This window comes from Pinus tabuliformis, chromosome X (assembly GCF_031772625.1).
Source record: "Pinus tabuliformis cultivar Carrire ecotype Pingquan chromosome X, CPIR1, whole genome shotgun sequence".
NCBI lineage: Eukaryota > Viridiplantae > Streptophyta > Pinopsida > Pinales > Pinaceae > Pinus > Pinus tabuliformis.
This window is the reverse complement of record NC_142308.1, coordinates 421,964,695-421,980,131: the sequence shown is the minus strand read 5'-3', so window position 1 is coordinate 421,980,131 and position 15,437 is coordinate 421,964,695. Positions and strand designations below refer to the sequence as shown.

The window sequence follows — 15,437 nt, the reverse complement described above, 5'->3', positions numbered from 1 at the left end:
GGAATTGTATTGCAATTGTGTATATGTGTATTCTAAGCTAGAAAGAGAGAGGATATTGTGTGAGAACGAAGAGGAAATTACAGTGGATATGTTGTCGGTTGTATCTCTTCATTTTGCTGGATAATGTAGAAGGAAAGGCTGGTTGTTTTTCCATGGACGTATCCCAAATTGGGTGAACCACGTATATCTATGTCTCTCTTGTTTTATGCATTTTCTGTGTTTGTGTTTCTGCAATATTTTATGTGTTCCATTTCTCTATAATATATAATTTTCTAATAGGCTTAATGTAGAAAAACCCAGAATTAAAAAACCAAATCCTCATTTTGTGTGCTTAAGAAGACCAACCCATCAAAGGATCATCGAAGACACCATCATACCCATATGTAGTCATATATGAGTGTCCACTTGTCATGTATTCAACATCATGGTTCCTGTAAAGAAAAATTAAATGGGTTATGTAGATAGACAATATAGACATCAGAGAGTAATACATTGTACTCCAACTGCAAAAACTCTCTCAGTAAATGGAATTTCAAGCTTGAAACTACATGGTTGTGTCCTGCCTTTCCCACAGTTTTGGATATAACGTCGTTTGGATATCTCATGTACATGGAACACCCTATATTTGTAGTACTCTACAATGGAATCATCCAATGCAACAAAAATATAGCTGGTAATCCCTACTCTTTTGATGTTGTCAGACCATACTTCCAACATCTCCTTCCCATTATAATTAGTAAGACCAATAATTAGCTCCTTGTCTATTTCAACTTTATGAAGAAGTTATGCAAGTTCGGCATTGATAGTGGTGGTGGGGTTGTCTTTGATGTCAAAGGAGAGTTTTCAGTGCTGTCAAGTGTTTGAAGGTTGTCTCAAGTATCCTGCAAATTGAAATAGATATGAATTTATTGATGGAAGCTTCAACAAAGATCATCATCATCATCCAACATTGAACGAGGTTTATGGATGTAGTAGATTAGGTTATGGTGCATAATGGTGTGATGGTTGGATAACTCTTATCGAGCTCTTTCCTTCCATATGTGTTACATCACGTAAATCCTCATGGTTGAGGAGATATGCCTTCTCAAATTTGAATCCCCAAAAGTGTGGTCATGGTGCCCAAATCTGAATGATTCCTTGGACCAAAATTTGCAGTAAAAATTCATAAAATAAATTAATGGTTATGTTGATTTTTGATAAAATATCATGAGTTTTGGCAGTTGAAAAAGGGTCTCCATATCACCCTTTTTGTTGTTTTGAAACTTATGTCAAAAGGGGAATTAAGGTCAGCTCATAAAAATTAAATTTATGAATTTAATTTATCGCTTATAGGTCAGGTCATCTTCATGTTTAAAGGGTAGGTCGATCCTCCTTTTATGCCCCTCCTTCATGTATATATAGGGCACTCGATTGCCCTCCAAAATTATCATTTCTTTGCATCATCAATTTGTAAATCACTTTGAAATTTTATGAGCCCAAGAGGAGTCACGATGATCTGGAGTAGGGTTGAGTTTTTGAGGGTATTTGGTCTTTATTGTTTCTGTAGGTTTTAACCCTGTACAGAGATTACTTGCAGACGAATTATATAAACAAAAAATAAACAATGATAAGAATATAAAACAAATACACAAAGATTTCCCCTGGATCCCAAAACCAGGACTACCAGATTGATTTTTCATTATATTCCTTTCAATGTTACAACACACACACACACACATACATGCCGAAGCATTCATAAACCCCAATCCATTAACCCTGAATTAGAACATAACTATAGTTCCCTTGACCAGATCTACAAGATACCATGGGAAGAAAACCATCATGCCCAAAACCATGTGCAAAACCCATGCACAAAACCATAGGTAGGTCTTTCCCCCTGCAAACCCCCAGATAGGGGGGTTGCCGCCCCCCTTGTGACCCCCCTACTACGCTCGACTAGTTGTGGAAAGAATATAACACACACCCAACATTTTCATATTTTTTATGGTGATTTGCTAGATATGGCAAAGTTCTATTAGGGTTGTTTATGGGATAATTAAGGGTATATTATAGGATTGTGAGGGCAAGTTTTGAGGCCTAATTTGAAGCCATATATGAGCTAAATTTTGGCCCCATGAGACACATTTCCACCCACTCTTGAGGCCATTTCTAAGGCATCTGAGGTCTGACTGTAGCGATGTAATAACCTTTTGTAAATCACAAAGAGAAGGGCCTATCTAAGTGATAGATAGGCCTATGTTAAGCCGTAGAAGGAACCCTTTCTTGGCTACATAAGAAGGCCAAATTTAAGCCTAGATAGATCACAAAAAATGGCCAAATTTAGAAATATTCATGATGCAGTAAAAGATGATATAAGTCTGTTGAGAAAGGGCTCAATCAAGTCGCAGGATAAGGGCCACATTTGATTTGTTCCAATCATAGGAGGAAGGGTGCATTAGGATTGCTTCGGTCATAAGAATAAGGGTGAGTTTAAGGCTAGAAAGACCACAATGTAAGGGCTAGTTTTGGACCTTATTCAAAGGCCAGTTTTGACCATAGTAATCTTTGTTGAAAGAGGTAGATTAAGGGCTAATTAGTCCCTAGTCAAGGCAAAATAAAAACATAGATTGAAGGGTTGATCATAAGTGTAATCTTGGTTAAAATTTGTAGTAGAAGTTAAGGGCTAATTGAGGGCATTTCCTAGGGAAGAACTTTGGTCATATCCGAAGCAATACTGTGACCAAGGAGACATATATATAGTGTTCAAATTCATATTGCAAGCACCATGATGATATATGAAGTATGAGCTAGAATCTGTCTTTTTTTGTTGAATTGTATCTCATTGAGGATCTTTGCATATTGCAAGTTAAATGTCAGATCTACAACATCATTTAATTGGATCAAATATGTCATAATTCAAGGGGCAGACCTGAAGGTTGTTTGTTCATGTTTGAGCCCATATCTTAGCACCATTTCATATAATCTATGATATGAGCATGTATCAATATAGGAAAAATTTATGTTATATGAGTAGAGACAACAATGAAGGGATCTGCCAGTGAATATAATCTATTGTAAGTGGGTCATTATCCCTGGTATGATAGCCCACAAGTCATTATTCTTTTATCCTTGATTTTCAGGGTGGTAGGGTGGTGTAATGTGGAGATTGAAGTCTCCTTCAAGTTGGATTTTGAGAACACTTCAAGGTAGCAGGTTGATGGTAGGGCAACAGATTGATGCTAGCAGGGTGTTGGAGCATCCTTCCACTTGGAGCTAGTAAAACCAGGGTGTTGGAGCATCCTTTCAAGGAGTTGGGGCTTCATGATAAAACTGAATGTTTTCTATCTAAGTATTAGGGAGTTGGTGCTTCCCTTTAGTTGGAGCTGATAAATCAATGTACTCATCATTTATATTAGAAAGTGTTCGGTGGTTTTTTTCCCAAAAGAGTTTCCACCCAAAAATTTCTTATGTATTGTTCAATGTATTGTTCATGTGATGTGATGTGTTGCTGATTATCTAATTTGATTTGTGCTAACGATATTTAATGCTATGAAAGTAAAAAATTAATTAAAATTAAGTTAAATACTGATTCACCCCCCCAGTATTTCCAACATACATATTCATCCGGGATAACCTTTATCTTTTGGTGTAGCATACACTTCCATTGGTGTCTTGAAATTTTCACACAATACATTCTTCCAATATCCTATAATGTATCACTAGAGTGTGATAGGATTAACCTCCTCTCAATGCAAAAGAACATGCCCACATGATCGATCAACCTCAGAAATAATATACTCCTTCAATATAACCTTCATCAATTGTTGGTATTTCCATGCTGTAAACTCGAAGGTCATCAACCCTCTGATAAAAAATATCCTTGGACTCTACCACAAGACTGGGTTTGTGTATTGGCCATTTGTATACTGCAAAAATAACAGAGATGGAATTGGCTTTGAGTTTGCAAGGTGAAGGCATAATCTCTGCGTAACAATTCATATTTGAGCCTTGAGAAATCAAAGTTGGCTCTGCCTCTTCTAGTTTTCTTCTCCAAACTTTTGAGATATTTCATTTATGCTTGGTAGAAATAACTTCTTCTTTGGATTTTTTAGGGAGCCATTTCATGTCAATTCACAATCACGAGTTATATGCCCAACATTGTGACATTTGTACCATTTTGTGTTGAATCTTAATAATGGCAGGATGTTTCATATTGTTTGTTGTTGTAGCTTTTGATTTGATTGCCCATATATTTGTTTCTAGAAGTCTGATAATAACCTCTATCTTTGATATAATAATTCTTGGCATAGGGCCTGCAATCCCTTGCTCTATGTCCAAATCTTTTACATGAAAAAGAATGACCAAAATATGTATTTTGATACTTGGTTGAGTGGGATTGTCTTAATGAAGCATTTGTTCTAAAGTTTTTCCGCTTTGAAAATATTCATCTCTTTGTTAATCCTTGTCTCCTATTCCACTACTGCTTGTAGATCCCTTGAGAGGATTAGAATGAATTCCCGATGTAGTAGCGCTATCAAACTCATCCTAGTTTCTTTCTTTGCTGTGGTTGGCTTTTGTGATCATCTTGCTAATTCTTTACTCCTCTTTTAATACTACTTGTGTTGCTGATATGCACATGATTATGCTGATCCTTTGCTTGAATGTTGTCTTTATTTGTATTGTTGTTGGACCCTATGAATGTATTGGCATAAATCTTGATTTGTTCTCCATTTGGTGTCTCTGAGCGTGATTCATCTGTTGGGCATAGTGTTGTCATTGATAACAACAAGTGTCTGTTATTGATGTCAAAGGAAGTATGAGGCCTTGGATGATAAAGTAGGTACGATGCCTTTCAAAGATCATTGAGAATTTTTTGACACATCAGTGATGTTTAAGTCATGATGATAAAATGAGTATGTAGGAAGTCTGGTTGTATAGTCCTCTCTGAAAGATTTCAAACAATATACTACGTTTGGTCAAACTCCTTTAGAATAAGAAGAAAGACCAATATGAACATGAAATCATAGCCTAAATCTTACTGAGTATTTGTCAAAATTATTTTGATCAAACAAATTTGCAAATGGTTTGGTTGGATAACGCTCTCTGAGACATTGCTGTTGATATATGATTCTTGGTCAAACTCCCACTAGGTAAGGAGAAACATTGATTTCAAGTCAAGCATGTTTATAATGGAATAAAAGGGACCAAACCCCAAATATATTAACCAATGTGCATCTTTGATGAAAGATCAAATAGTTAGTGCCTGGTTAGAGTGATTAATGACAGTGGATGGACAAAGTTGCATGAAATTTAACTTGTAGGGTGTTTTGGATGGTGTTATGGTTCCACATGGGAACCAAGAAGGGTCCAACCATCCCACATTGAATAATAATTATATTATGGGGAATTTTATATGGGACCAACCTAACGTTGTGATGTATCTAATGGTATACCCATGTGGTGTGGTGAGTTTAGTGCAACATGTGTGTGTTGTGTATAATTGTGTGATGTGGCGAGTCCAATGTATTACCTAATTGACATGGCATAATTAGAGATGGTTATTGTGGCAAAATCAAGGCATCTTGTAGGTCCAATATAACACATTTTTTACATGGTGTAAGAAGAGATGGTTGACGTAGTAGAGATGGCTGTCATGGAATAAATGGTTCACAAGGTGGAAGTAGAGATGGTTGATGTGGTAGAACCTTGACAAGTGGCACCTTGGTGACATGGACCCATGGCATATCAGGTAGGCGTTGTTGGGTGTCCAATAGGGTTAATTTTGGGTGACACATGGCACCACCCAAAGGGTGCCACATGGGAATGATGATTGCGTACATATGTTAGCATCAGGTTTCCCATTGATAGCTAATGTCTCAGTCACTTAGTGAGGTCATATGAAAAAGAGAATTTTAATCCCATAGTCCCTAGGGGTACCCTGGTGATGTTATGGTCACATGTGTTGATGGTCATATGAGTTAGCTCCACAAATTATGATCAAACAATCTTGTTGGCCTGACAAATGGTTGGTATATATATATATACCAAATCCTCATGTCGGTTGTACATCACCATAAAGAAGAACCTACCAGTGAAGAGATGACATGGGAAGATGACTTAGTCAAGTGTTGAGGACAACACTTGTTTGAAGCGGAGGGGTATGTTAAGCCCTATATAAGCCCCATGTTAACCCTAAAGCCCCTTATTAAGTCCTATATGTTGAGTGATTACATTTCTATTGTTATATTGTTATGTAGGCTAGAACCCATCACAATACCATTTTATTATAATTGTACCCCTTGTCTCCTATATGTATATTAATGAGACTATTATGTAAACATATCAAATAACACTAAAACATAAGAAAATATAGATCAATGACTAGATAATAAGCCACTTCGAGGGGGAAACCGCCCTTTACATCACATAAATGAACAATTCTTGGATGATTCAAATGACAAGGTGTCCTTGGTATGTATAGGAGCATAAAGGGTCAAAATATAATTGGAGCCTACATAACAATAATAATGTAAGGGCAAAAAAATAATAATATGGGGGCTAAACTAGTATTGTAGGGACCTAACATGCCCCTCTTCTTCAAAAAAGTGTTGTCCTTAACGCTCGAGTAGTTTTGGATGCTTATGTTTAAAATATTCATCCTCTCATGTGGAATCTTCACTGGGTAAATTCTTCCACTTAATGAGATATTCTGAAATTGATTGATTTTGTAGTTGTCTAATTATTGTTCCCATGATTACTTCAGGCTCCAATATGATTTTTTCTTCCTTGTCAAGTTCTGGCGATATAGTTTGAACTGGGAGCTTGTCACCAATAACCTTTTTCAAGCATGAAACATGAAAACCTGGGTGTAATTGTGAAGATGCATGAAACTCCAATTTGCATGCAATAGTACCAATCTTTTGCAACACCTTGTAAGGGCCATAGTACTTGGGTGATAATTTGTTATCCTTCTTAGCTTGCTTAAGGGACATTTGTTTGTATGGCTATAGCCATAAAAATATCCAATCACCCACGTCAAAACTTATTTCACAACGATGCTGATTTATTTGTTGTTTCATTCGATTATGTGCCGAAGTCAGGCTATCCTTTAAGATTTGGAGAAATTTTTATTGATGCTTGATGTGATATTCCATTGCTTGAACCTTACAATTGTCGCTTAACGATGATGTGATGGATAGTGGATGATATCCATAAAGCACCATAAATGGGGTCATTTTTGTTGTGATATGGAAGGAAGTGTTATACCACCATTTTGCCATAGGTAACCACTTGACCCATTGTGTTTGTTTATCAGATACAAAGAAACAAATATATCCTTCCAAACATTTGTTCACCATCTCAGTTTTCCCATCAGATTGAGGATGATAAGATGAGTTATGAGTTAATCGAGTACCAAAACAAGAAAATATTTTTTTCTAAAAATTTTCATTGAAGTGGGATAACTATCTTTTACAATAATCTTTGTGTTTCCATGTAGCCTTTGAACTATTTCCACAAATGTGGTAGTGATTGTATTGTCTTTGAAAGGATGAGATTATGAAAAAAAGTGAGTATACTTGGTAACTTAATGAACTACCGCCATGATGACACTCTTTCCTTTAGACTTGGGTACACCTAACATGATAAAATTCATTGATACCTCCTCCCAACGCTGACTTGGACTAGATAATGGTTGTAAAATACATCGTCTTAATTGTCTAAACTTTATTTTGTTGGTAAACCAAACATTCTGCCACAAAATTTTGAGTATATGGTATAAGGACATCCCAAAAAAATTCCTTTTTGACCTTGTGGTAAGTTTAAAAAAATCCCAAGTGCCCTCCAATAGGAGAGGTGTGCAATTCAAAAATAACCTTTTGTTTGAGTTGGGAGTTCTTACATAGATATAAGTGATCTTTGTACCACATTGAATAATTCTTCGAGATAAATGTATCAGATGCACTGGGATATTGATGAAAATTTTGAATGAGTGCCAACACCTCTTTGTCATTTTTTCATTCATCTATGCTTTTCTATGCCCTTTGAATCAATTCAAACTGATTTTTCAAACAAAAGTTGTGGAAATTTAAAAATACACACCTTTTAAGAGCTTGATTTATAACTTTTTTTTCTAGATGACATTGAAAATGTTTGATATCTATGATTTCAGCCTGTCATGGTCTGAAATTGCATCTTGAAGTAGCTCTTTGTGTCTTCTTTCCAATTCCATAAGTAAGGCCGAGATTGGATTCTTCAAGATCAAGTTATGTCAAATCTCCCACGATGACTTGATTATGGACTGGTTTAGTAGAGCGAACTTTTACGGGATGCCATGTGTCTATGGGGCAGAACAATAACAATATGAGGGCTACATGGGCACAACAATAACAATAGCGGGCTACATTAATAATAACAATAAAGGGGATACACTAGTATTATAGGGACCTAACATGCCCCTCTCTTTCAAAAAGGTGTTGTCCTAAATGCTTGAGTAGACATGGATGCTTTTGTCTAAAATTCTCATCCTACCACGTGGAATCTTTAGTAGGTAAGTTCTTCCACTTAATGAGATACTCTGAAATTGATTGATTTCGTAGCTGTCGGGTTCTTGTTTCCGTGACTGCTTCAGGATCTAATATGATTTTTCCTTCTTCGTCAAGTTTTGCCAATATTGTTTGAACTAGAAGCTTGTCATTGATAAAAATTCTTTAAGCATGAAACATGGAAAACTGGGTTTACTTAGGAAGATATTGGCAACTCCAATTTGTATGCCCTAATACCAATCTTTTGCAACACCTTGTAAGGACCATAATACTTGGGTGATAATTTATTATCCTTATTAGCTTGCTTGAGGGACATTTGTTTGTATGGTTGTAGCCGTAAAAATACCCAGTCACCTATATCAAAACTTCTTTCACTGTGATGTTGATTGACTTGTTGTTTCATTCAATTTTGCACCAGAGTAAGGTTATCCTTTAAGAGTTGCAGAACTTGTTGTTGATGCTCAATGTGATATTCCACTGCTTGAACCTTAGAATTTTCCCTTAAATATCATGTGATGGATGGTGGATGGTATCCATAAAGTGCCATAAATGGGGTCATTTTGGCTGCAATATGGCATGAAGTGTTATATCACCGTTCAGCCAGAGGTAACCACTTGACCCATTGTGTTTGTTTATCATATACAAAGAAATGAAGATATCCTTCAAAACATTTGTTCACTATCTCAGTTTTCCCATCAGATTGAGGATGATAAGATGAGCTATGAGATAATTGAGTACCCAAACAAGAAAAGAATTTCGTCCAAAAAATTCCAATGAAAATGGGATCTCTGTCGCTTACAATAATCTTTGGGTTTCCATGTAGCTTTTGAATTATTTCCATAAATGTAGTATAAAATGTATTGGATTTAAATGGATGAGCTAATGCACAAAAGTGTGCATACTTGGTAATTCTATCAACGACCACCAAGATGACACTCTTTCCTTCAGACTTGGGTAAACCAGTGATAAAAATCCATTAAGATCTCCTCCAAACGTTGACTTGGAATGGCTAAATGTTGAGAAATGGCAACAAGAAATTCCAGTTTAATTTGTCCTTGAATTAAACTGAGAATTAAAATCAAATTCTATTTTCATAGCAACTTGAAAATAGTTAATTAAGTTTAATTAAATTAATTAGCTTAGGAATGTTGAGTTGGAAGTTTTTCCGAAGTCATGTATATGCTCTCCTTATTTTATAGGGGTCCACGATGAGTTAAGTATGAGTTGCAATTAGATAACACAATTTACTAAGTTAACTTCAGTTAAATTAGTTCCAAACTGTTTGAGGAACTAATAGTGAGTCAACATTTAGTTGGTATAGTAATGCATTAAATAGTGCTACTCCAATTAACTGGAGATTCCCTCATCAGAAACTCATGCATGTCGATTCTGAGAAAGACCCAACTGAGACTAGAGTGTAGGGATAGTGTACTATCAGTTGTATGATTTACTGAGTTGTATAGATCATGCATGCAATTAGGAACTGAACTTGAAGGGATTGTGAAGTTTTGGATGCACTGGCCTCCTATTAATATGGGCTAATCAACGATAGGAATTGCGAAAGGAAATAGGGACTTTGAGAGCTGCAGAATAGGTTAAGTGTTGGCCAAGAGTTTGCCTGTGAGTTGGAGATTGATTTTACTGAGTGTTGGGATTCTTCTTGTGAGAACAAGCATTGTATTATCATCTTGGATTTCTGATATATGCAATACAGATAGTGGGGTTTTGAGCTGTGGCTTTGCCCATATATTTATTGTGTTATGTGTATTTGATTATCTTCCTCTTGTCGATTATTGTTTTCATCGATCTATTGGCTTCTGCTGAATGAAAGTAGAAGTAGATTCTTGTCCTGTGCTTCAGTAAATTGCATGAGATTGTGAATCTACAAGATTTTCTACATGGTATCAGAGCCAAAGAACCATATCTTAGAGGAGATTTCAAAGTTTTGAGTTCAGGGTTACAGGTGAAATTCGAATTTACATTTCATACTTCAGGATCGACAGATGGCGTTCTACGGTTTGAAGCTTGAGTATTCCTTGGAAGCAAACTCAAATTTTATAGCCTAGAGGGACAAAATGGAGGTTGTGCTAGAAGATAATGGCTTGAAGGAATTCATTGATCAAGAAGTCTCTAAGCCAGTAGCATCATATGCACAAAACTTGGCTGAATGGAAGAAGTGTGTGGCGAAGGCGAGGTAGATAATCCTTGAGGGAGTTCAAGACCTCATTGTCTCGAGTATCCATGGAAAGGAAACTCCGTATGCTATGTGGAAAACATTGACGGCCCTGTATCAGAACAACAGTGACCAAAGGAAATTGGCACTAAAGGACAAACTTCGAAAAATCAAAATGGAGAAAGGCAAGACTTAGGTGATGAACTCAGAAGTGTTGGAATCACGGTTTCCAAGGAAGATATGGTGAGTCCTTCTCTTCTAGGACTCCTAAAGAGTTGGCATAGTTATCAGGACTCTGTCAATGGTTAGGAGAAGCTACCAGATTGGGAACGACTATGGTAAGATTTGATGCAGGAGGAGATCAAGAGGAACACCAGGGATGGCTCTTCATCAAAGACTGATGATGAAGAGAATTGTGCCTTAGCCATTAAGGCGAAGAAGGGGAAAGGGAAAGCTTACCATTAAAAATCAAATTCTTATCATGGAGGTAAGAAGAAAGACATGACAAAAGTAAAATGCTTTCATTGCCATGAGCTAGGCCATTTTTCTACAAATTGTCCGCTCAAGAAGTCTAAGAAAAAGTCCTCAGGAGGAGTGGTGGGTGAGGCTTTGACCTCTCAATTCGAATTGGACTTTTCCCTCATTGCATGCATGGGGTCATCAATGATGGGAAGTGTATGGTACTTAGACAGTGGAGCTTCATTCGTCATGACTGGAGACAAAGACTTATTCAGTGACCTGGAGGAGAAAGATCTCCATATGCATATCGAGATGGGTGACGATGGGAAGTATAGTGTTACTGGATTGGGCACGATTACTTTTCAGAGGTAGCATGGGGATCCACTCACCTGTAAGAATTGTATTTATGTGCCCAGGCTGAAGAGGAACTTGGTATTTGTGGCCATGCTTGAGTATAGAGGCTTTGATGTGATCTTCTCGAAAGGAAAATTGTTCCTTCGACACATAACAACTGGTCAAGTAAAGAAGAGAGGGATTCAGGTGAAGAATCTCTATAAGTTGGAGGTAGTGGAGTGTGCTTCTTTGAGCTCAAAAGAAGAAAGGGTGCAGAGTCGAGACATTGGCAAGTTGTGGCACAGGTGATTGGGCCACTTGCATCATGGGGCTTAAAAAATAATTGCAACAGATCTCTACCAAAGGTATGCTTGAGAAAGTTGATACATGCAAGGGGTGTACTTTGGGAAAATACACTGAGTCTTCCTTTCACGAAAGAGACATTCGAGCAGAGTCTATTCTAGAGAGAGTCCATTTAGATTTGTGTGGACCATTCTTAACAACATCCAAGACCAAACACAAGTATTATGTTATATTTGTTGATGACTATTCTCGTAAATGTTGGATATTTTTCATGCAAAAAAATGATCAAACTTTCACAAAGTTTTGTGAGTTTAAAGCATTGGTGGAGAAAGAGTTGGGAAATAAGGTTAAAGTTATATGGAGTGATAATGGTGGTGATTATGTCTCAAACGAGTTTAAGAACTTCAGTGCAACGGTAGGGATTAAATGGGAGTTGACGACACCCCATAACCCTCAACAGAATGGGGTGGCCGAGAGGAAGAATAGAAGCATAGTAGGGGTAGTGAGGGCAATGTTGCATGATCAGGGCCTACCACTACACTTATGGGATGAGGCATGAAACACAATGGTTTATGTTCAAAACCATAGCCCACATCGGATACTTGAGATGAAGACACCAGAGGAGGCTTATTCTGGTAAGAGGACAAATGTTGGTCACTTCAGGATTTTTGGGTCATTGGTATATTTCCATGTGACCAAAGATGCACAGAAGAAGCTTGAGCCGACATCAGAGTTGGGGATATTTTTGGGGTACACTAATACACCTCACAACTATCGGGTGTACATGCCGACTAATAGGATGACAGTTGTTCGCAAGGATGTTAGATTCGATGAGGAGAAGGCCATGCGAGTTTCCCTTGAGAGGGAGCTTGAGCTACATGTGGATGAGGAGATTTTAACTTCTAAGGTTGAGGAGCGTCAGATTGATGTGGAGCAGCCACATGCAGAGGATCCAGGAGTGGAGACATCCGCTCAGACAAAGTCCTCTAGAGAGGGAAGAAAGCACACTAGAGAGGCTGATAGATTGTTGGATGATGCACGAGAGAATGTGGGAGCACCCACTTCTCAGAGCAGACATAGGAGGTGTAGGTTTTAACCCCATATAGCAATTACCTGCATACGAATTCTAAAACATAGAAAATAAACAATAGCAAGAGCATAACACATAAAACAAATATACATAGAGATTTTCCCCTGGATCCCAAAACCGGGACTACCAGATTGATTTTTCATTATGTTCCTTTCAATTTTATAATACATATATATACATGACGAAGCACCCAATACCATGGACCGAAAACCATCGCGCCCAAAACCATGTGCGAAAACCATGCACAAAACCATAGGTAGGTCTGCCCACCTAATATAGGGACCCAAAAAATTTTCCCCCTCCGACCCCCCATATAGGGGGGAATGCCTCCCCCTCGTGAACCCCTCGCTGTGCAATCGGTGCGACAAAGGGGGGGCTCCGCCCCCCCTCTAACCCCCTGGTTATCTAGGGAAGCTAGTCATGGAAAGAACATAACACAACCCAATAGGAGGTCACTTGAGAGGTACACTAGATACATGGCTCTTATGGGCGAATGTGTTGCGACAAAGCGATCTTCCTTTAAGGAAACAATGCAATAGCTAGTTTGGGTTGATGCCATGGTGGAGGAGTATTGCTCCATAGTTTCTAACAGTGTTGGGGATGTGGTTCTGAGAGCAGAGGACAAGTCAGTGGTGAGCTCCCGTTGGCTTTACAAGGTAAAGCAAGTTGCAGATGGTAGTGTGGAGAAGCATAAGGCTAGATTTGTGTCCCATGGATTTTCACAGGTAGAGGGGATTGACTATGATGAGACCTTTGCTCCTGTTTCAAGGTACTCATCAATCAGATCTATATTGGCACTATCAACACATATGGGTTGGAAGATTCATCAGATGGATGTGAAGACAACTTTCCTTAATGGCATGATTGAGGAAGAGGTGTACATAGAACAACCTAAAGGTTTATAAACCTTTGACCATGAGTCGCATGTGTGCCGGCTCAAGAGAGAATTGTATGGGTTGAAGCAAGCACCCCGTGCTTGGTACACCAGGATAGACAACTACTTCACTAGGTTGGTCTTCATGAAGAGTGAAGTGGATGCGAACCTGTACCACATAGTGGTGGAAGGTAAGTTGTTGATCATTGTACTTTATGTTGACGATCTCATACTAACAGGTGATGATCAGCTGATCAAAACTTGCAAGAAGGACCTTACAAGAGAGTTTGAGATGAATGACATGGGGCTCATGATTTACTTTCTTGGCATGGAGGTATGACACGAAGATGGGGAGTTGTTTGTGTCTCAGGGCAAGTATACCAACAAGGTGCTTAGGAGATTCTGCATGGAGAGCAAAAAACCCATGGAGACTCCTCTAGCAGGTAACTGGAGGAAGGAGGATGCTACTTTAGGGGAAGTAGTGGAAGCTATTGTTTACAGGAAGTTTGTGGGTTCACTCATGTACTCTATGAACACATGACCGGATATGTGCTATGCACTTAACCAACTTAGTCAAGCGATGGTTAGGCCTACCAAGTTGTATTGGAAGGGGACAAATCATGTGTTGAGATACCTCAGGGACACTTCTTAGTATGGATTATGGTATAGATGTACAGAGGGAGTGAAGCTTCAAGGCTTCACCAATGCATATTGAGTAAGGAGTCCATCCGACAGGAAGAGCACATCAGGAGGGATCTTCAATATTGGGCCAGTGACAGTTTCTTGGTGCAACAGGAAACATATATTGGTTGCACTTAGTTCGACAGAGGTAGAGTACGTGGCTGCGAGTAAGGAAACATGTGAGGCCATTTGGATGAGGAAGATTCTGGTTGGTTTGTTTGGTTAGGAGATGGATCCAATTGTGATTTACTGCGATAATCAGAGTTGTATCAAACTCTCTGAAAATCTAGTTTTTCATGATCGGTCCCGGCATATTGATATCTGATATCATCATCTCAGAGATTGTATTGAGGCAGATTATGTTGTTAGAGTATATTCTCATGGAGGATCAAGATGCTGACATTTTGACAAAAGAATTTCCAAGATGTAAATTCGAGGTTCACAGAGACATATCGGGGTTGCGGATAATCCCTTTCTTGTTGAGAGGGAGTGTTGAGAAATGGAAACAAGAAATTCTAGTATAATTTGTCCTTAAATTAAACTCAAATTATATTCTCACAGCAGCTTGTAAATAGTTAATTAAATTTAATTAACTTAATTAGCGTAGAAATTTCAAGTTGGAAGTCTTTCTGAAGTCATGTATATGTTCTCCCTATTTTATAGGGGTCCAGGATGAGTTAAGTATGATTCATAATTAGATAACTCAGTTTACTGAGTTAAGTTCAGTTAAATTAGTTCCAAAATATTTGAGGAACTAATAGTGAGTTAACAGTCAGTTGGTGCAGTAATGAATTAACTAGTGCTGCTCCAGTTAATTGAAGATTCCCTCATCAAAAACTCATGCATGTCGATTATGAGAAAGACCCAGTTGAGACTAGAGTGCAGGGACAATGTACTACTAGCTGTATGGTTTACTGAGTTGTATAGATCATGCATGCAATCAGGAACTGAAGGTTGAAGGGATTGCGAAGTTTTGGATGCACTGTCCTCCCATTAATATGG

General features: G+C 38.0%; 1 pseudogene; it reads right to left on the bottom strand.

Moving 5' to 3' along the window:
• The window catches only part of LOC149140379 (arabinosyltransferase RRA3-like), a 108,954-nt pseudogene that overhangs the window by 17,257 nt on the left and 76,260 nt on the right, over positions 1-15,437 (bottom strand).